Consider the following 22,591-nt stretch of genomic DNA (forward strand, 5'->3'; position numbering starts at 1 on the left):
GCAAAATAAAGAGGTATCAGACAGTGAAGCACCAATAAGAAAGAGGTATTATACCTATGAGCACATGGGTATTCTGGGCTCCCCAGCAAGAATAGAGGGAAACAACAGACTAGGCAGCCTCAAATAAACTAATCAATAGTGCAAAACAATTAAAACAAACAAGAACCAGCAGCTGTAGCTCAGCATCAGCACAAGCAGCCTCTGAGGAGGCCTGGTGAAGGATGCCATGTCAAGGGGAGAGTTTGAGGCAAGTCGTGGATTGGTGGGGGCGCTTCACACACACCCCACACCCACCGGCTGCATGTGCCTGCCTTGTGTGCCTGCTGCTTCTGTGGGCTTCCATCTCATCTGCCACTTTTCTGGCCTCTGCGCAACCCAGCCACAGTGGCAGGCAACAGCCATCACCTCATCCTCTCTTTTTCCCCAAGCTCCCACTGCTATTTGAAGAGGGGGAAAAGAGGAAGAAGAAGAGGAAGTTTGTGGAAGCATGTTGCGGCAACCTGTGTCTCTGCCCACCTTCACTCCCTTTCTCTACTGCTGCCCCTTTCACCTTTTTTAGAATGGCACTAGGCGGAAGGAAGAGGTGGAAGGAAGGGTTAGAGTATGTGTGTATGTGTATATAAAGAGGAACCAATGGCCACTCACTCACAAAACCACCTTAGGTGGAGGTGAGCTTAGGCTAGCACCACAGGTTCTGTTTGTGGAGTAGACCCTTCATTGTTAGGAGCTCCCTCCAAGAATGGAAGGACTATTCTGTTCGTGTGCTCAGAACCCGTCTTCCATTCACAGGGAGTTTCTGTACCCAGAGGGAACTCCCAGTGGAAGCATTGGTCAGCATCTCTAAACATTTCTTAGATATTTGGTAGCAAAATTGTGCCCGAGATACTGGTGAGCTTTAATCACTCAGAGTAGACAGAACTAAATTCAATGCACCGATTAGGTCAATACCTGGTGTAGAATAAATGACTGGGAATGGGCAACTGAATCTTTCGTCCTTAGCATGCAGAAACATTTGCTGAATTCTTGTACTGGCAGTAGAAAGGTCCAGATGTCTCTCCTAGCTCTTTGTTGGGAAGACCTATGCCAGCTGAGCCAGACAGCCAAAGATAGGAGCCAGCTGTGAATTTGTAAAGCCCAGAAAGTATTTTGAATGGAGGGGAGCTACTTAATGTGGCAAATGTAGCATGGAGACTTCTTAGCTTGGCAAAAGGAGAGTGATGGAGCCCAGCTGTTGAGGTGCCTCAGGATGGGAACGTTGAGCACTCTCAGAAGAGCTGTACCTCCTGCCTTAGCAAATGGCAGCTCAAGGGCAGAATCTAGCATGCAATTTGGAGGGAATAGCCCTTGCCCAATGTGGATAATTCTGTAAAAAATTTCAAGAGAATCTGAGCTGGGGGGTGGGCTGAAAGCCAAATAACTAGGGTGGCCAAGCTTAAAATCTGATTTAAGAATAAATTACACACTACTCTAGAAGCCTCTCAGATACAGCGTAGATGAAAATAATGCTGATCTCTGTTTGTACGTCAACTTTCAATCCTAGATACACCACATAAGTTTCCCATAAGTAAGTGTCCCCTTTAGGCAGCTGAAGAAAGTAGCCATTCCTGGAGCTATACAACATAGCTGCTTTCTAGCATCCAGCAACACAGCTATGTTTAAATCAGACTTATTGGGGATGTTTTGGTTTCTAATAGAAAAAATTATTATTGAGGGGTGTCACAGCCCTACCTCCTCACCCTTCTTGCAGAAGGGGTAGTTCCACATCAAAGATACAAGAAAACAGTAAATTGGGACCCACTGCACCCCCAGAGCACAAAACTGCACAGTTCTCAGTTGCCAGGTAAGGAGTTTATTACAGGCTCTGTATATACAAATATTCCAGGCCTTCAGTCTCTTCCCCGGAGCTACCTTTCAGTCGCCCGTCTTGAGGCTGTTGCTAGAATCCTCTTATGAAGACCCCCTCCTGGTCTGGAGGTGTGGATTGCTTGGGAGAAAAAGGTGCTTCCCCCACTGGGACACCTTGAGGGTGTGGGCAAAGGTAAATGGAGGGGGCTGGTTCTGGCCCTCTACTCTCCAGGTAAAATCCTGCCCCAGGTTTGGGGACAGCTTGGTTCTTCCTCCCCCTGGTTGTTCTTTTCTTCCTTTCCCCTCCATCTTAGTCTTCTGTCTTATCTTGTCCTGGGTGCCCACTCTACTCCTTCCTGTTGTCCATCTTGTCCTTCCCCCTAGCCCTTTGAGGTACCTCTTCTCTCCCTCTTTGTTCCTTCCATGTCCTGGTTACCTCACTCCAGCTCTGTCTTACCCTTGCTCCTCCATCTTTCCTTCTCCTGTTCTGCTTGATTTCCCCTCTTTTGTCTCCAACTTCCCTGACTGCCCCCCCAGCTGTCTCTAATGTGTCCAGCCTTTTGTAGCTCCACCCCTCCCAAGTAGCTTCCCTGGCCAACCGCTTCACCTGTGGCTGCATTGAGGCACCCAGGGCTGACATCAGTCCCAAATACCCAAAGCCACTCAGCTGGCCTGGCAGCACCTGCACAGGTTTCACGGTCCTACCAATGATGCTGGCACCCCATACGCAGACTGACTCAGTATATGATCTTTGTTGTCATGCTGCAAATACAAAAGTCTCCCCCCCTTTGGTGCAAGCTGGGAATGAATTTTCTCCCAGGTAGATTCATCAGTGGCCTATGTTGGAAAGGGATTCAACTTTCTTTGCAGTATAGTTCCTTCACTTGCTTATAGAGCCCAATCCTCACTAACTTTCTAGCACCAATGCAGCTGTGCCAATGCCTGCATTGGGGGCAGTCACAGAGACCTTCTTAAGGTCAGGGAATGTTTGTTCCAGCCCCTCCTTGGTGCTGCATTGTGGCTGCATCGGCACTGGGAAGTTGGTTAGGATTGGGCTGCTGGGCCCCAGTCCTACCCCACCATCAGTGCTGATGCAGCCATGCCAACAAGGTGCATGCAGTGTGCTATGGTGGAGGATGACCTGAAGGTTTTACTTACCTCTGCATAAGCCCTGAGACCACCTATGTGTGGTGGTTGGTGGTTGGCAACCTTCAGTCTCGAAAGACTATGGTATAAGCCTACAGCACCCGGTATTTTCAGGTGGTCTCCCATCCAAGTACTAACCAGGCCTGACCCTGCTTAGCTTCCAAGATCAGATGAGACCAGGCATGTGCTGGGTAACAGTTGACTCCTTGGACAAACACTACCTATTTTTGTGGCAAATGTCCCAGGAGTGAAAAGGAGTGGAGGTTGCATCACTGAGGGGCCACGTGAGCCTTGCCACATATTTACCAACATTTGCTGGCATTAGTTTTGGGCATGCATTTCCAATTAGCTGTCGTCACATTGTAAACCAGGGCAGTTTCCACAAACAAAACTGTTTTACATTAATTCAGGAATGTGTATTAATAAGTAACATGACAGTAAACTGATGACAAAATAAATTCTTGTTTGTGTCACAAAACCAATCGCTTTATTTGAACGACACATGACTGCAGACTCACTGCTGAAGAAGCTGCAGAGAGTGTCTCTGATCTTTTCTGCAGCCTCCTCAAGTGTTTGGTCTCTCAAATGGGCTGTTGAATGGGGGTAAAGCAGGCTGCATCATCAGGCTGCAGGTAAAGCAGCCTGCAGATGTACTCAGTGCAGCAGGTTGTCACCATTACTAGAAACTGCTGTTCACTGCGGTCAACCCTTGTAAGCAGAATCTTCCGCTGTCCCTTGAACTGTCCAACAGGGATGTGGTCAGGTGAGGCTGATGAGGCAGAGCCTCACTGGACCCAACAATTTTTTTAAAAAAGGATCTTGTCTTTCTGCGCCGCTCCTGTCTACTCCACATTTAGCACGTTAAGCAGTACACACACACTACAATGCACAGGCACCCCTAACAGAGCTGCCTCAGTTGGTTGGCTGCAATTATGGCTGCTTCCAATGAAAAGGCAGGGCAGCTGTCTTCCAATGGAAAAAAAGGCAGGATGCCTGCATCATCTGAGGAGGCAGCAGGCACATTTGCCTCACAGCCCAGTCCTGAGCTGCCATGGCATTTTTTGTCCCCTTCTCCCAGGTAAGGCAAGCAGCCCCACAATGGGGCTACCCTTGGGCTGCCATAGACTCAAAAGCCTCCAACACAGAGGCTCTGGATGTGGAGGAGCACAGCTCCTCTGGTTCTGTTTCCCTCCTATCCTGCTCCTTCCTCCAGCACTCCTCCTTTGTGCCCTCCCCCCACCTCCGCGCCACCCCCATGCCCCAAACTACTTCTCCGCTGCCCTGCAGTTTGGCCATCCACCAGAGCTAGCCCAGCACTGGCTGGTGCTGAGTTAACACTGGCATTGGACCGGTGCTGAGGGCTGCAGACATGCCTTATGGCCCATTTGCGACACTCAGCATCAGCGGTGGACTGCCAGTAAGAGCTCAGGATTGGGCTCTCAGTGACACTTAGTTGCATTAATGGCTGACTTCCAATAAAAAAGGCAGGGTGCTTGCATCAACAAACTCTGGGGTGGCAGAAGGCAAATTTGTCTCAATTCTGTCCAGGCTGTGAAAACAGCAGGGAGCTGTTTTTGAATTTCCTGTTCTGGTGAGGGGGAGAGAGTGCACATAAGTGAAGATTTTGCAAGGCAGATTTCTCTGCACTGTCTCTCCCTCTATGGGTGTGTGGTGCCTGTCCAGCCTTGGACTTCATTGCACATCACTGCTGACCAAAGGTCTCCACTGTCATCCTGCATCAGCTGAGGATGTAGATGAATTGATCCTATTTGAATTGGGTGTGTGTGTGTGTGTGTGTGTGTGATGACTTCAATGACCTTCTCTGCCATGTTGGGCACCCAAGTGTCCTTATCCATCTCCTCAAACAGAGGGATCCACAGAATCCTAGCAGAATCCCCTGCAAAAATGCCCATTAACATTGCCCTAGAGTCCCCAGCTGCCTGAGGATGATACAGAAGTACCCCCTTGTGGGTCAGGTGACCATCAGACTGGTTGCTCAGACACAGGATGGGAATGTGGGAATGGGAAGATACCAACATGCTTTACAAAGCCTTTTGCATGGAACTCCTCGAAGACAGATTATCACCAAAACTTATGATTTGTATCTGAAACCAGTCTGAAAATGGTCATGGCCACTTCTTTATTAGGGGTGGGCAGGTTCGCATATTGGGGTCAACTTCCAAGTAAGTAGCAGTCTTACTTTGTCCACAATTCACATGATGGTGAATTGAGACATGTAATGGCCTGTACACTGATTATCATCCCAGCCCTCAGGCTCCAGGACCCACTTTTTAAATTAATTAAATTAGCAGTTACAGTACCTGATTTTTCAATAGCCTCAGGGCTTGAGGCAATTAGTTATCTGATCTTTCCATCACCCTTTAGTGACCCACCAAAAGCCAGGTTGCGACCCACCAGCAGGTCCTGACCCACAGCTTGGGAACCACTGATTTTAGTGTTCTGCTACCATGGCCAATATAAACACCACCTTCAGCTGACCAGCAAGATGGGCATCCATGGCCCATGATGAGGTTGCAGGAGTCAAGGATGGACAGGGCGGCAGGTGAAGCTGAAGTTCTGCAGCATCACAATCTGTCGCAATCACAAGAGCAGCCCAAATGGATCCAAGTTCCTCCAAATAAGCACACAGCACTTAGGGCCAAATCCTATTCAACTTTTCAGCACCGGTGCAGCCGCAATGCAGCCCCAAGGTAAGGAAACAAACACTGTCTTACCTTGAGGAGGCCTTGGTGACTGTCTTCCCACCACAGGATGCAGTGCATGCCCCATTGGCATGGCTGCACTGGCACTGGATTGGGCCCTTAATCATTTGCCAGCACAATGTGGGGCACAGCATCCAGCAAACAATCCATGACGGAAGCCCCTGAAAAGGTAAGGGTCAACAAAAAGCATGCAAATCCACTGTGGTGTTCTCCTTGCCATGGCACTCCGTGGACCAGGAATGACACATACCAGGAAGTAATACCAGGTCTTTCCTCCCTGGTTCTAATAGGAGTTGGTAGTGGACCTCCCCAGTCCCACTCCCCAGAGCAATGTCCATGATAGTGCCCCCCTGGGATGCTGCCGTCCCAGTGAGCACAAATCCCCCCCCCCCATTTACCTGGAGAAAATAGTGCCTTGCACAGGACATGTCAGGGAAGCCTCCTGAAGGTTCTTCAACGCTTTAAACTGTGCTTCTGGAAAACTGGAAGCACAGTTTCTGACCCCGTCGGGAGCCTCAGAGAAGCTTCTGTGGGATCCTAAAAGTGCATGAAACTCCATGCAGTGGCGTCACTAGAGTTTGTGTCACCCAGTGCCAGAGGCCAACGCATCACCCCCCTGCAGTGGGTGGGCAACACTTCAGGTGGTGGGCGTGGTGATCTGCCATCGCCCTGCCCCCACTGGTTTTTTTTGGCTGTTCCCTTTGATAGAATAAAGCAGGGCTTTTCAAACTGGGGCATAGCGATGCCCCAGCCTGCGGGCCCTGGCCCCTGCCCCCTTAAGGGGCAGGGGCAGCCTGGAGGCGGGGAGGAGGCAGCGGCGCGATCCCCAGGATCACGCCGCTCGGGGGCTGCACTGGCGTACCCAAGCCCTTGCAGCCTCCCAGGGGTGTGGGGAGTCCGGTGTGACCTGCAGCAGGGCTCCCCGCAGCAGTGAAAGTGGATGCAGAGCCGCTGCCTTCCCCCGCCCCTGCTGCCTCCCCTCTCCCGCCCACGCAAGAACTTAGTGGCTCTCAAACTCTCCCAGAGTTTGAGAATCACTGGAATAAAGATATGTCAATGCAGTTTGTTTCATTGCATTCTGCATGAAATTATACGTTGATTGATATATAACATGATGGTATTATTTTTGCAAACTGTGATTTTAGTGATTTTGGTCACTAGTGGTGTCACCTCCCCCCAGGGTGTCAACTTACTAACACCCTGTTGGAGCAGTTCTCGAACTTTTAGCACTGGAACCCACTTTTTAGAATGACAATCTGTCCAGGACCCATCATAAAGCAAATTAAAATAAATAATTATAAATAAATTAAAGTAAAATAAATAAATAAGGGAAAGCCAGTCCTGTTCCACCAAGTGAATTTTCTGTGTAGCCTGCCTTCAGTAACACCCCCCACAAAAGCATCAGTAAGATTTTCACCCCTGCCTAGTACCCAGTTCCATTTAAGTTCTTATATTTCAAGCATATCACTATCAGAACCCACCTGGCTTTACAAGTCTGAGAGCCCAAGCCTATGCCTGTCTACTCAGAAGTAAGTCCCATTATAGTCAGTAGGGCTTACTCTCAGGAAAGTGTGGATAGGATTGCAGCCTAAAACAGAAAAAAAATTCACCTTACCCTGTCAAGCCTCTGTTTCATTCTTTTTATTGGGGGGGAGGGGCTGCCTTCTGGAGCATTTGTTGAGCTCCAGTTGCATCAAATCAGGACCATTCTGGTGGCCTCACATTTCCCTTTGCCTGACCTGCCCAGGAGCCAAGGCATGTTTGCTTGCTCATGAGTAAATGCGACCATGTGGCTTAGTTTAGCCATAAGGCTCAATACATTCGCCAGCTTGGAGGGAGGGACCTTCTTCTTGGGTGTTTTTGGGGGCTACATTCATTGGATCAGGACCATTTTGGTTTTGTTGGATTCCTCTCAGTCTGCCTTTCAGATGGACGAAGGCACATTCACCTACTCACGAGTAAACGCATGATGTGGCTTGGTTTCACTTTCCATTGGGCTCCATGCATTTTTTATTTTCTGGTTTTTTGCCAATAACTTTTGATAGAAAGGTGATATTTCACTCCCGTTTTTTGCATTGCATTCTGCTTAAAATTCTGCATCCAACGGTATATAACATGATGGTATTACTCCTAACCACCGCAATTTTAGCGTGCCACTCTCCCAGTGTGCGTCACCCCCCTCTTGCGCGTCACCCGGTGCGGTCCGCACCTCCAGCACCCCTCTAGCGACGCCACTGGCTCCATGCCCAGGGCATTTGCCCCAACGAGTGAATGGGAGGTCCACCACTGGCAACCATCCAATCAATTAGCCCCCCGCCCCCAAACAAACTTTGAATTAGAGACAATGACTTATAGTTGAGTGGGGCAGGCATGCACTTCATAAACATGCAGTTGCCTCCAACATCTAGTTTGCCCCCCCCCCCCATATTACAGAGGTCTTTTCCACCTTATTTTTACTATTACATTTTTTCCTAATTTTCCCTTATGCTAGTTTGGATGATAGTGCGACCCTATGCAGACTTTCCTGGGAGTAAGCCCCATTGAACCCAGTGAGACTTACTTCTGAGTAATCATGCATAGGATTGTGCTGTCAACATCTGATGCCCTGCTCCATGTTCCCAGTCCCTTCTGAGATTTGGCTGGGGGATAGGTGGATTCATGCCAGGTCCTTTTTGTTTCCAGCCCCCAAGCTCTGGAATTCCTTCTTCCTGGAGGTTCTGCTGGCCCCCTCATTTGCCTTACTTTTGCCATTTGGTTAAAACTTTTTATCAGAGTGGATGTTTGCTTAATTAGTACCCCTTTGTGCTATATTGCTTTTATGTTGCTCTAATTTATACTGACCTTTCCGTTCAGTTGTTTAATTGGTTAGGGAGCCGGGATTATTTTATATGATGGTTTTATGGCTTTATAATTGTGCTCATGTGCATTTTAATTGCTGTAAGCTGCTACACAGGTCTCTTAGGAGGTGAAAAGGCAGGATAGAAAACCTTAAATAATAATAATAATCTCTCTCTCTCTCTCTCTCTCATGTGCTGTTTGGAACTTGGGAAAATTCAATTTCCTTCCTGCCTTCAGCTTCAGTGCAGGCTCTTGTCTGCCCTGCACCTGCTCCTGCAGCTGCAACTCAAGACTCTGCTGAAATACTTTCTGTCCTGCCAAGCAGAGGGCTAACTGAACCTCCCCTTCCACCCTTCCCCCCCCCCCGGTCATGACTATAATGTTTCATTTCATATTTGCTTTGCTGCTTTCTTCATTAACACCCTTGTTCCTTGCCTCCCTTTCTCCTGGGCATTCTCCTCTTAGCCCTCCTCTGTGTTCATGTTTGCTGTGATCTTCCAGCATCAGCACTTGGGGCCCTTTGCAACTTGTTCTCTCTCTGTTCCTTCCCTTTTGCCCCCAAGGTGCGATTAAGTTTCCTGCTGAACATTTCCTAGGAGGTTCCTGAGAGACAGAATTTCCAAAGAGAAACTCTAGTCCCATTTCTCCTCCTATGTTCAGCTCTCTTGCATCGTAACAGCTCGCATCAGTAACCATTAGGAGATCAACAATGGGATCAACAAACGCTTCTTTGCCCTGAGCCCCAAATATCTAAGGGACTTCCCTGTGGTCTGCTTTAGTGACTGTGCATTAAAAAATTAGTGTTAACACAGTGGCATAGCTAGATCATTTGACATCCAGGGCCCATAAATTTTTGTCACCCGATATGACATAATTAGTTAATAATTAGTTACTGATTATATCATTCATTCATTCATTCATTCACATTTTTATACCACCCTTCCTCTAAGCAGCTCAGGGTGGCGTACATAATTCCTCCCCTTATTTCATCCTCACAACAACCCTCTGAGGTAGGTGAGACTGAGAGATAGTAATAGTCATGACATGAAATGAGTTATAATAATGGCCAGAAAATAAATGCAATGAATATTTCCCCACAAGCTGTGGATGAAATTCTGCATCAAATGGTGTATCGCATTATGGTATTATTCCTAAAAGCCATGATTTCCAGAATTTTGGTCACTAGAGTGTCACCCTGCCACCAAGGATGTCTCGACCTGTTTTGAGTTAAGGCAGTGGTTCTCAAACTTTTAACACTGGGACCCACTTCTTAGAATGACACTCTGTCCTGGTCCCACCAGAAGTGATGTCATGGCTGGAAGTGGCATCATCAAACAAAATAAAATAAATAATTATAAGTAATTAAATTAAAGAAAAACAAATAATTAAATAAGGGGAAGCCAGCCTTGTATCACCAAATGAATTGTCTCTGTAGCCTGCCTGCAATAATACCCCCCCACACACACACACAAATCAGTGAGATTTTCAGCCCTCCCCAGTGCCCAGTTCAGTGTAAGTTCTTATATTTCAAGCAAAACTATCAGGACTCACCTGGCTTTGCAAGTCTGAAAACAACAAAAAAATTGACCTTACCAGCTCAAGCCTCTGTTTTATACTGGGGGGGGGGGGGAGAGGTTGCCTTCTGGAGCATTTGCTTAGCTTCACTTTCATCAGATTGGGACCATGCAGCCAGCCAACGCACATTTGCTTACTTGTGAGTAAACGCAACAGTGTGGCTTACTTTCGCTTTCCGTAGGGCTCAATACATTCGCAGCTTGGATGGAAGGACTTCCTTCTTCGGTGTTTTTGCGGGGCTACTTTCATTGGATAGGAACCATTCTGGTGTCATTGGATTTCTCTCAGCCTGCCCTTTCCGAAGGACTAAGGCAAGTTTGCCTACTAGCGAGTAAACATGCAATATGGCTTGGTTTCACTTTCCATAGGTCTCCATGCATTTTTTTATTTCTGGTCTTTTGGCCATAACTTTTGATGGAAAGGAGATATTTCACTCTGCCTTGTGGCATCCCACACCCAAGAGGCCAGGATGCCGAACAAACATCCCTCAACACCACCTTCTGGGATCTGTCGGCCAGGAAGGAGAGGAACCACTGCAGGACAGTACCTCCAAGCCCCAACTCAGCCAACCGACCCAAAAGGACACCATGGTCGATGGTGTTGAAGGCCGCTGAGAGGTCCAGAAGGAATAATAGGAATGCACTCCCCCTGTCCATTCCCCGATGCAGTTCATCCACCAAGGCAACCAAGGCAGTCTCTGTCCCAAACCCTGGCCTGAAGCCAGACTGAAAAGGATCCAGATAATCAGCTTCGTCCAAGACCCTCTGGAGTTGGGATGCCACCACCTGTTTAATCACCTTGCCCAGAAATGGACAATACAATATTAGTATTGTATTATAAGCTTGCCTATGTATTTTATGTGATATACTGTACATGGGGTTTTGAACATTCTAGTGCAACAATTTCCAGTCTGCTGGGGCACTTGCATGTGTTATGAAGAGAGTGAGTCTGAAATTTCCCTCCCAGTTTTCCCTCCAAATTTGCATGTGGTGAAAACAGGGTATCATTTCTGGCGCGAGAGAAATGTCTCCACTCACCATTTTTTTTTCTTCCCCTGAAGCCCTCTCGGAATGACATGGCTGGTGCTGATCTGAGTAGGCTCCATTCTCAGATGGTGAGAAGGGGGGAGCTTGTTCAGCGGTTTCAAGGTTGGGGTGTGAACTTCTTTGAATCTGATGGATACAGTACAGTACCGGTGAGAGGTAGCAGCATGGGTCTTTCTCCCATGTTTTAAAACACTGATGTGTGCTGTGCCTCTGTGGGCAGCGGAGATAGTGGTGGCAGCAGTACTGAAAGTGCTGGACCTCTTCCTGGCAATCCAACCCGATCCAGCGGCCATTTTGTTTCTCGGAAAGTCACCACTGATGGACGCTGCATCACAACATAGCCCAGAAGATGTCTAGCACTTGCTGGGCCATGCTGCCACAACCAGCAAAAGCAGTGAAAAAGACTGTGAGGAAACTATTCATCCTGCCTCCAAAACACTGCAGAGCTGCTGTTCTTGAAACTTTGCAGTAATGTTGAGTCTTAGATGACCTTAGAAATTATAGAACTGACAAATAACTTCATAGAAGATTAGCTTATGCTTTCTGGTTTATTACAGCCAGCAGAACATGTCATGTTGACAATCATGTGGGCTGCCATCTGGAACGTTCTCCAACAGGAACAGGATCAGCTTTATGGCCCATCAGTCCTATGGAAAGCAGCACATCAAGTACTTGTATCTCCCAGACCATACCCTGGTGAGACCCAGCTTTCATTTGAACCTGAAAGAACTAGTTGCTGCAACACTGTGCATGAAAGCAATATGCTCTAGCATGTACACTCTCAGGAGCATGCTCGTGCAGATATATATCCTGAACTATAACTATATACTTATTACATTTATTTCATACTTTTTTCCATATGGAACTTTGCAGCAAACATGGGGTTCCTAAGCAGTCACCCTACCAGAACAGACCTGGTTAGCTTTAGCTAGGCAGTTGTAGCTGCCCCTTTTTGAAACAGTTTTATTAAAGAAACACCTGACATCTTCAGAGTGCTTGCGCTTATATTTGCCATAACAAGTTGCTAGCAACTAACAGCCCAATCCTATCCAGACTTTCCTGAGAGTAAGCCCCATTGACTGTAATGGAACTTACTTCTGAGTAGACACGCATAGGATTGGGCTGCAAGGTTGCAATCCTAACCACACTTTCCTAAGAGTTTCCCATTAAAACAAAATAGAACTTCCTTCTGAGTAGACCTGGTTAGGATTGTGCCCTAAGTTTCTACGAAAAGAGTATTGCACGTTTGCCTGTATACGATGTGTCAACTGTCCTTTTGCTTCTCATTCACACCAGAATTCCTTGCAAGAATTGCTCTTCAGAACTGCCCTTCAGCAGTTTGTAAGCAGAAGCCAGCTGAGGTTACCAGTATAGGACAAATGCTAGTTATCTCTTTTTCAATCTTCTCACCTAACAATATAGAATGCCAGTTTTTGTTTTCCTTTCATTCGGGCATTTAGAAAATGCATTAAATTGCTCTTCCTCACAAACCTTCCAAGGCGACATTTGGACTAAAGATAACCAAATAGAACAACACAACCCATGAAATATAAAATCAGTGAAGCAGCAGCTATTATCAGATGAATGAGGGCCCAATCCTATCCAACTTGCCAGCGCTGGTGCAGCTCCAGTGCAGCCCCGAGGCAAGGGAACAAATGTTCACTTCCCTTGTGGAGGCTTCATAATGACCCTGCCGTCACAGGATGCAGTGCACACCCCATTGGCACACCTACACCAGTGCTAGAAAGTTGGATAGGATTTGGCCCTAAAAAAAAAGACAGAACCATAAAAAACTCAACCAAAGTCAGCTACTCCACATGCTAGAAGCATCTATGTACAGAATAAGCACATGCAAAATTCTGCAGGAATGAGTTTCTTCTGCATGCACAGAGTACAGATGCACATTAACTGATCAGAAAACTGTCCCAGATAGATGATTTTCCCAGGATGTAAGTGGTCTTTGAACATTCAGTCTGCATGTGTGCATTTTGCTTTAGGAGCATGCTCAAAAAATCATGCTTCATTATTGACTCTTCCATTTAGCAGGCTGCTTCATTTGATGTCCCCTGTATCCCACACTGAAACCTCAAGAACATTGCAATTATGCTTTGTCTGGCTACCAGCTGGTTCCAAATGGGATCTGTTTTACATCTCATCATTGTACTGAACGTGTGTCCTCCAAATTAGTGTGCCCTGTAATTGTGGGAGATTCACTTAAAAAAGAATGCAGGACCCCTCTGGAGTCTGTCTCCATCACAGAGTTATTTATGTACTATCCGTACAATCTATAGTTACACTATAGCTGCTCTTTGTTCAGACTAAGCGTACATAATTGCTTCACAGGGTTTTCCTTGCCAGGGCCATCTAACACTTCTCCAGACATATGGATCATTTCTTAGGCCATCAGGCTTGGAGAGAAGAGGGAGGAGAAAAATCAGGGTAGCGGTGTTAGCAGATCAACAAGAAAGGTTGTATTTCCTGAGAGTTGCTTCCTGTGTTATATATTTCTACCCAGAAAGCACATAAATGAGGTCTAAGAACACCTTGGAAGAAATACTCCATTGGAGTATAATGAATTCTACTACAACTGAAATCTGGCCTAAGGGAATGCTCTACTGTATCTAACAAGTTGAAATTTTGGAGGATGCATATAACCAGTACTGAAAGTTTCCTTCTTCCAAAGCAATAATGATTCTGTTCAACACGGTCCACTTTCCATCATGAGATAAGAGGTCCTAGATTTCCTTGAAAAACGTGTTCATATTTCTTCAAGGAACTTAGCGTGAAGTTTCAATTGCATGCCCTTGAACTAAAATCCTCACCATGTGTTTTTGTCATGAATCATTTGTGCAACCATTTTGAGTCTTTAGTGGACTTTACTGATCTTATTTGTGTCCTCAATAATCCTGGCTGCAATCCTACAGGTTTCTGGGAGTAAACTCGATTGTTATATATACACAATGGGACTTATTTCTGAGTAGACATGCATTGGATTGTGTCCCCCATAAAATAGGTTAGGCTGAGATGGTGGCTTCTTGCCCAACCAAGGCTTTCCACTAAACACTATGGCTAACAGCAGATTTAGACCTTAGTTTCCATATGCAAATCCAGTATGTACCAGTGAATTCAGTGAATCCTGCTTGTACCAGTGAATGTCCTAATAGGATAAGAACACTCGCTATCACAGATCTTGATCTCCTCTAAGATGTCAACAGATCAGTCATAAACGGAGTTACATCAAATATTTGCAGGGAAATATTTTTGGTGCCAAAGCCAGCAAATGCCCCCCCCCCCCCAGCATACATTTTCCACATCTATCTACCCAATCTGGGCAGCTGCTCTGGCATAATTTTTGTTTTCCGCCAGGGATTCTTCTTCTTTACAATTTCAGGTATCATCAAACATATGACATAACAGTGCCAAACAGCTGATCAAATTTCATTGTGAAAACATCACCAAAGGACAACGCAGTCAATTCACAGTGAAGATAAAGCTTTTTGTAAAACATTGCCCTTGCTCGGAATGGGCTGAGGAAGGAAACCCATGTCAGTTGTGGAGAAGAAATATACTGTGGTTATCACTGCAGCCACAGTCCCCAACTTGTAGGTAAGATGGGCAAAATACTGCCATTTTTTTCTCACCTCAAATCGCCGAAAGCAGGGGCCACGTTTTGTTGCCTGAAAAGTCAGGCAGTTCTGTTTCTGCTCAGTTTTTGTTATCAGTGCATTGATATACCATGCAAAAATCTGTTTTGACAGGAGATTTTATCTGTTGTTGCCGTGGAATATTCAGAGCCAAGTCTCAACCATAACACCCACAGCAGCAACAACAGCAGGTTGGCTTGAGTCTCCTGCCGCAATCCATATCAGCTCTGTTAAGGACAAGTGCTGTCCACAGGTTCTTTTATTCCACCAGCATTTTCCAGTGGGTAATTGCTTTCCATGCAGGACACTGGGGTTTTGATGTCGCTCCAACTTCAGTAAACACGTGCTATTGTAAGAGATGATGTTCCAGTGAATGTGAGCTATTTGACCGTCTCTTCCTTTGCACTATGACTAAATGGAAGCAGCTGTGGCTAGAGGGAGGGCTGTTGATGGTTCGTATCACACAATCTGGCATTTCATGGAAAGCTTCTCATGTTTTCATTTGGGAAATCTTCTTGCTTCCATGGTTGGAAATTTTGAACAAATTTAATTTTGCATCATGGGAAAAGATGCCCTGAGGAAGAATGGCCCCTCCCTGCGAAGACTTGGGCTTTTACAATAAGCTCACGTGTTCACATAGTCGACTGCTTTACATACTGGAAAACGGATCAGTGTCAAAGTGAAAAGAGGGTGTTTTAGGGAACAATGCAGAATGATTATATATATAAAGCCAGAAACCTCTGGTTCTACAATTTAATACAATACTTCCATTGTGCAAAGGGTCAAGTGTTTGCCCATTTCATTTTTAACATTTTTAAGGCCTAAAGTACTGCATTTGAGAAAACTGAAAAGGTTTCTGAAAAAATACCCTCTAAAATTATGTGAATATTCACCTTCTTAGGATCCTGTTCCCTTCCATTGCTTCCTCTCTTTCCTGCTGCTTCTTCACAGATTTTTTTTAAAAAAAATATTCTACTTCCTGGGAATGTCACATTGGTGATCCTAGCCAATCAAAGATTATATGGCAAATGTGATGATGTCACGATTTGGCTATAGGATAACACAGAGGGAAAACAGAGCCAATTGAGAATGAAGGGAAAGGTGCCTAACATTAGCAGTTGCCTTTTGTCTGTCATTTGATACCCCCCCCCATTACCAGAAGTACATAATTTTTGCTGCACATTCATGTAAACACTTCCCTCTTTTGGCTCAGCCATTATTGTCAGGCAGTACAATCCTAACTTGCAGTGGAACAGGCAAGGTGGGTCTGTGCTTTATCCAGCGCAAGTTTCGGATTGGCTGAGGCTCGGCCTGAGGCAAGGGGAAAAAATTCCTCTTATACTGGGAACAGCCACAGCAGTCCAAGTCTATTCAGACCTAAAGAGGTGGCACAGATTTGAGCAAAACAGAGCAGCCTGGAGCTGCTCCATGCCACCCAGGAATTGGGCTAGGATCCAGCATAACTGCTGGGTCCTAGCCCTTCCTCCAGCTTCCTGCTCACCCACAGACCCACCTGTAACCCGCCTGCCCTGGTGGGAGGGCACAAGGATGCAGGTCTCTTGTTATCTGGTGTGCTCCCTGGGACATTTGGTGGGCCGCTGTGAGATACAGGAAGCTGGACTAGATGGGCCTATGGCCTGATCCAGCGGGGCTGTTCTTATGTTCTATCCCGCCCTAAAATGCCTCCTCCCCACCCTCCCCATGCCCCCCCAGACCCTTGTGCTGGCCAAGCTTGGCCGGCGCGAACCTACTGTTCCCTGTCAGTGAGGAGGCTGGATGAAGCCTCTGTGCTCGATCACACATCCCTGCACCAGCCCAGCTTACTCCCATGGAGGTGAAAACGTGCATTGTGACACATTTGCAATCCTGTCAGGCCAGCGCAAGGGACTTGCGCCAGCCCAGGGAGCAGTTAGGATTGCGCCCTTAGAGAGACAGTATATCATAGCAGTTATTTTGCAGATAGAAAATGAAAGTTGAGCTATAATGGAGATGATCTTGAACTGCCTTATACTTACAGCCCAATCCTATCCCCCCCTGGCCTAGAGCATGCAGTGCTACTGACAGAGCACACGCTGCATGCTATGGGCCAGCAGAAGACTAAACAACCCAGGAGTAGTAAGTGAAGAAGATGTTTACTTATCTTCCCATAGGCTGCCTAGTTTCCAATGGCTCTTCTCAGACCTATGCCAGCTCTTTAGCCAACATAAGTCTGAGGAGTGTCAGGGCTGGGTCTGGAAAGGGATGGAAAAGGGGGTAGGATGCCACAGAGATCCTCCCACTTCCCTCTTCTGACCCAGCCCTCAACTCACCCTGAACCACCCCACCCTTCCAATCTGACCCCACTGCCAACTTACCAGCAGTGGCAGAGGTTCTGTGGGCCAGCATAGTGACTCTGTGTCAGCCTCAGCCTTCTTCATCTGCAACATGTGGATAATTATAAGGTTGTTGTAGGATTTGCATCAATATAATGCTTCTGAAGTACTTTGCACACTCAGAAAGTGTTATACAAATGCTAAGTATTGTTATCATTAGTCTAGCAAGTTGTTTCTAACATTGGACAGCCAAATGCACCTAGAAAGTTCATGATGGAGGGACTGACCATGAAAACTGCCATCACCTGATATTTGTACCCTTGAAATCAGAACTATATTGTTTCTGAATGGGTTCTTCCATGTTAGCTGTTGTGGCTAGTGGCTAAAAACGTGTCCCTGTTCTTCTTGAATGCCATCACAAACCTTTCAAAGGTCAGCAGTGGTGTAGCATGGCAGACCATTCAGCTGATGGCATCACACTTTTTCTACTCCTTTCCACAATAATACATGCCTTAAATATGGATGTGTGATATATTTCCACTGCTGCCTGTCTTCTCTTCAACACTAGTTCTTTGGTTAAGAAAAAATTGTAACAGTTCAATACCACATTTACTAACTTTAGCACCTGAGGAATAATAATCTGTTTACTCGAGAGGTATCCATTCAGTTGTGAAATCTGGTTTCTGTCTGAAACTATCCTGCATTTCCCCAGTCACAGGTAACAAGTCAGAACAAGGTCATACGGGTTGTGTGAGGTTGCACACAGCATCACAGGGATTAGATCTCAATATTTTGCTTCCTGCCTTTTCCCCCCACTGAAATCCTAGACCACACAGCCTTTTCAGTGTGTATTTGTGGGGTATGGTCATGAGTACAAATCAAGGAAGGATTTCTGCAATAAAGGGACGCTCTGCCTTAGTTCAAGATGTAGGATAAAAGTTGGCAACAGAACAAAAACAGAGTGCTTAAATTGACAGATCAAATGTATACATTTATTTCTTAGCCAATACTTTTTGGAAGATTTGACAGCCCTTTGAATAATAAGCTCCATGTATGATATGAAACTTGCAATTAAAAAATTCATGAAATCTGAATAATGAACAACTTCATGATTTACTCCTTACATTTTAATGCTCCCAGGAACACAGAAGACATATAAGTGACTGTGTAGTTAGGCAATTCCATTGCCATCTTGCGACATCTCACAATGGATGGTCAACTTAATGGAGAGTGAGGGCCCAATCCTGTCCAACTTCAGTGCCAATGCAGCTGCAATACAGCCCCAAAGTAAGGGAACAAATTTCATTTAACTTGAGGAAGCCTCTATGACGTCCCCCCCCCCCCACTGCAGGATGCAGCACATGCCCTATTGACATGGGTGCATCAATGCTGGAAAGTTGGATAGGATTGGGCCCTAAATTGATCAACTTGGGAAAGTCAGATAGAGATAATAATGGCCTCCTTTGTTCTCATACTGACTACCCATGTTGGGTCAATGGCTGACTATCTGGAGCCAGATCTAGAATGTGTTCTTCTACACAGACCACCTGAATCCAATTGCTGTGGTAGGGTATTACAGAAAAGGCATTAACCATGCTAGGTCAGAAGGCCGAGTTCCTACCATTGGTGTGGACAGCCAAAGAGCTCATTCTCAATGCCTGTGAGGCATATGGGCCAATGTTGTACATCCATATTTGCTTAAGTTCTTGAACAGGGCTTTATGGTCAATGCACACCCACTTCTGGGTAGCGTGCAGCATAATCCTATCTTTCACTGGAACAGGCAGGCCAGGAGGTTTCAGCGCACAATAGGGTGGCAAAGTGGTTCAGCTGGAGGTAAGAGGAAGCTCTTCCCCTTACCCCTGGGTAAGCCACTGCAGCCCCTATGGATTTCCTTGGGCTTGCGCCACCTTCAGAGGTGGCGTAAGTCAGAGGAGAGCAGAGCCGCTTGAAGCCACTCCACGCTGCTTGGGAATGGGGGTTGGGATCCAGCATAACTGCCAGGTTCCAGCCCTGCCTCCCGCTGCTTGCCCACCTGCCCCTGGGATTTCCCTATGCCTGCCCCCCGCCCTGGAACGCCTCTCTCCCATCTCCTCCCCACCCACCCCAGCGCCTTACGTTGGCCAAGCTCGGCTGACGCAAGGCTCCTTCCCCAAGTTGGTGCGGAGGTTGGATTCAGCCTCTGTGGGCCGGCGAGGCGCAAACGTACTTTACAGCACGTTTGCGACCCTCCTGGGCTGGTGCAAGTGACTTGCGCCGGCCCATCCCCAGGTCAGGGTTGCGCCCTTAGTAGACTAGGATCTGGGCTCAAACCATGAAGCTCCTTGATCAAGCGCAGGTTGAAGTTCCAGTGGGTGATTTATATACCAACCAAAAATATGGCTGAACCCTTAGCTGGTTAGTGTAATAAATTATACTGTCACAAATTGCAGTGGGCTTGTTGCATACTTACAATGGACGTCATCTTGCCTTAACAACAAAAAAAGGTCTCATAAAACCATTGCGAATTTCACACATGTGTGATCACAATCTGAACTCTGATTCCTGATTAGTGTTGTATGAATTTCTGAAAGTCTTTAAATTCCTGTCTTGCTTAGAATATTATCTTCAGCCCAAGCTGGCAATGCTGGCATAAACAAATAAACGAGAAAAAAATTCCTTTGAGTTGTGATAGATTTCCCCATCTGGAACTTGCATAGAAATCTGATACATCACATAGTCAAATAAAAATCTCAACTGGCTTTGGGAGAGAGAGAGAGAGAGAGAGAGAGATCATTGTGATATATACAGTTTTTGAAATCTTGATTTCTGAAAATATGTCAATATTACAGTCATAAAACTGCAATATGAATGATAAAATTTTACTAGGTTTTCAATTCAGAAAGCAAACACTTAAATTATATTCTAGGACACTGCCTCATTGTGTCAAATTTTAACTGTAGCTTTTAGACTCAGAGATAAAATTTTCAAATGTGCCAAGGCTGGATACCAAAATCTGTTGGATTTCAGATTTCCTTGAATATTTGGCTCACCCTGGAATTGCTATCGACTATTTACCTCCAGAATGAGCACCATCATCTCCCCATGATTCCCTTCAGTCTGCTAAACCAGGGGTGCCAAACATAAGGCCCAGGGGCCGGATGTGGCCCATGGAAGCTTTGGCCCTCAGGCTCTCAGCTGCTGAGCAGTGCGGAGGTGTTACTGCTGAAAGGGCAGCCCACATGAAAATTGGGCTCTCCCATATCTTGAAATATGATCAAGATTTGCCTGTTTTCTCTTGTCATTTACAGCTGAGTTCCTAAGTGAAAAAGTGCTCATTTTTCTTTATGTTTAATGACATCACTTCTTGCCTAATGACATCACTTCTGGCCCTCAGCAGGCAAGATGAATGCTATTTGGTCCTCTGTATGAAGCAAGTTTGAGACCCCTGTGCTAGACAAACCACTTTCCGAAGTGATGTCTTTCACACGTCCATCACTGTGCCTGGATTTCTTCCTTCATCTCTTCATTTCCTCAGTTTTTGATAGTGAGGTTCCATAGGCTGCAGGGCACCATTTTGATTAAACTCTCTGATAGTTCTGAGGCTCAACAGATCTGAGCAATTATGTGGCCACTAATCTACACCTATTAAGAACTATGAGAGAATTCACATTGCCCAAGGGTTGAATGAATTAAGAGTGTAGACGTCTTGGGTCAAGTTTGATATTTATACCACAGAAAAGGATGGAAAATGTTCTTGAAGAGTCGAGGCTATTCTATAGTGTATATAGTGCACATCTTAGTTTCAAGTACTAATCCATAACTGCTTTTCTTTATATGCTGTTCAGCTAGATACATGGTATAATACTCCTCAAAAATCGTAGAATCACCTCATGTGAAATCCCACAAATTCCTTATGGAAACAACTTAACAAAAAAGGCAGTGAGACTGATTACTCCTTATCTGGATATCAAATCCTTTATGGCACAATTAACTGTGTGTTTGCTTTCAAAGCCACATTATTTGAATGCTTTGGCTGCAACCCTCAACCAATTCATTCTGGAAGAGTCTGAGAAAAATCCCACTTCAAGGGCACTTGAAGGAGACCTCCGTAAGGGCACTTCAAGCAGACCACTAAAGGGCATATGTTTCAGAACTGGAATCTTTAATCAAATGTTGCAGAAGCTGGTCTATTGTCCAGTGTTGGGTCAGGTTTTTAGACATCCACATCTGGTCAAGATCTTGGATGCTAACATCTGTACTTGGATACGAACATCTGCTTCCCTCCTTATACCTTTAGCAGATCTTCCTATCAATGGCCCATACAGAAGAAAGTGAAATCTTCTCCTTCCTTGGTTAATACAAAGTGTGGCTGGAGCGGGCAATATATTTAGCCAATTCAGATTCCAGAAACATAACTGACCTCAACATGACAGCTACCAATAGGCAGGGCCAGCATCAGTGGTCAGCACAATCCAGCAACTGTCATGGACAATGGACCAGCAGAGGGCCCACCACTGATGAGAGACAACTCAGTTCTTTCTCCTCCCTAGCCAACCATGATATCCCCCTTTTAAGCACAGGTATCAATTTCCTTCCTCTTGCCCCAAATCCTGAGAGAACACCAATTCTTCCAACCACTTTGGGAGCTGTCATTTCAGTTGTCAAAGACAAAGGGACCAACCACTCTCCAAGCTGCCAGAATGGGTGGAAAATGGTCAGGGCTGAGAAAAAGGGTTGGTGATGAGAAGGGAAGTAGATGCAACACCAACCATGGTCACCATGAGAACAGCAACAGTCTTCCTAACCACATACATCATAGTAGCATTTTTTTCCCCCAGATCAGGTTGAGTGAACCTGATTTGTGCTCTTGTGCTCGCATGTGTTTTATCATGTAGATGTAAAAGACTATACTGTGTACTGTGCGGACCCTAATGCTGGTTACCTGCCAGCATCCCCCCAAACCTGTAGCAAGCCTCCGATAGATGACAAGAAGTTTCTGTAATACAGTAGTTTGAACCCCTATGAATTGAGTGAACAAGGCTAGGGACAACTGTGTTTAGATCTCTCTCTCTTCTCCCCTCCCCCGCCCCCCACCAGTAATAATAAAGTGAAGCGGTAGTGGGGTGGAGAACAACCCTTCTCTTCAGACATTAAATTACATACTCCTGGGCACTGGTGTTCCTGGGGGTAGGGGGCAAATGCTAAGTTTTTCAGGTGCCTGAAAGCCAGTGTAAACTGGTGAAGAGCAAAGTGGAGGAGACACTTTGCTGTAGCTGCTCTGAATGGCTCTGCAGGCAAGGGGGAGAGATGACTTTACACCAACGTTCAAGTGTCTGAAAAACTTAGCATTTTGCCCCCTCCAGGAATGCCAGTGCTCCTGGGCAAAAGTCAAAGGACACTTTGGCCAGGCCATTTGGAGGCATGGCACCTACATGCTGTCTTTCATTATATCCAGTACCTAAAAGTCATATCTCACCAGTC

Source organism: Tiliqua scincoides, chromosome 1 (assembly GCF_035046505.1).
Source record: "Tiliqua scincoides isolate rTilSci1 chromosome 1, rTilSci1.hap2, whole genome shotgun sequence".
NCBI lineage: Eukaryota > Metazoa > Chordata > Lepidosauria > Squamata > Scincidae > Tiliqua > Tiliqua scincoides.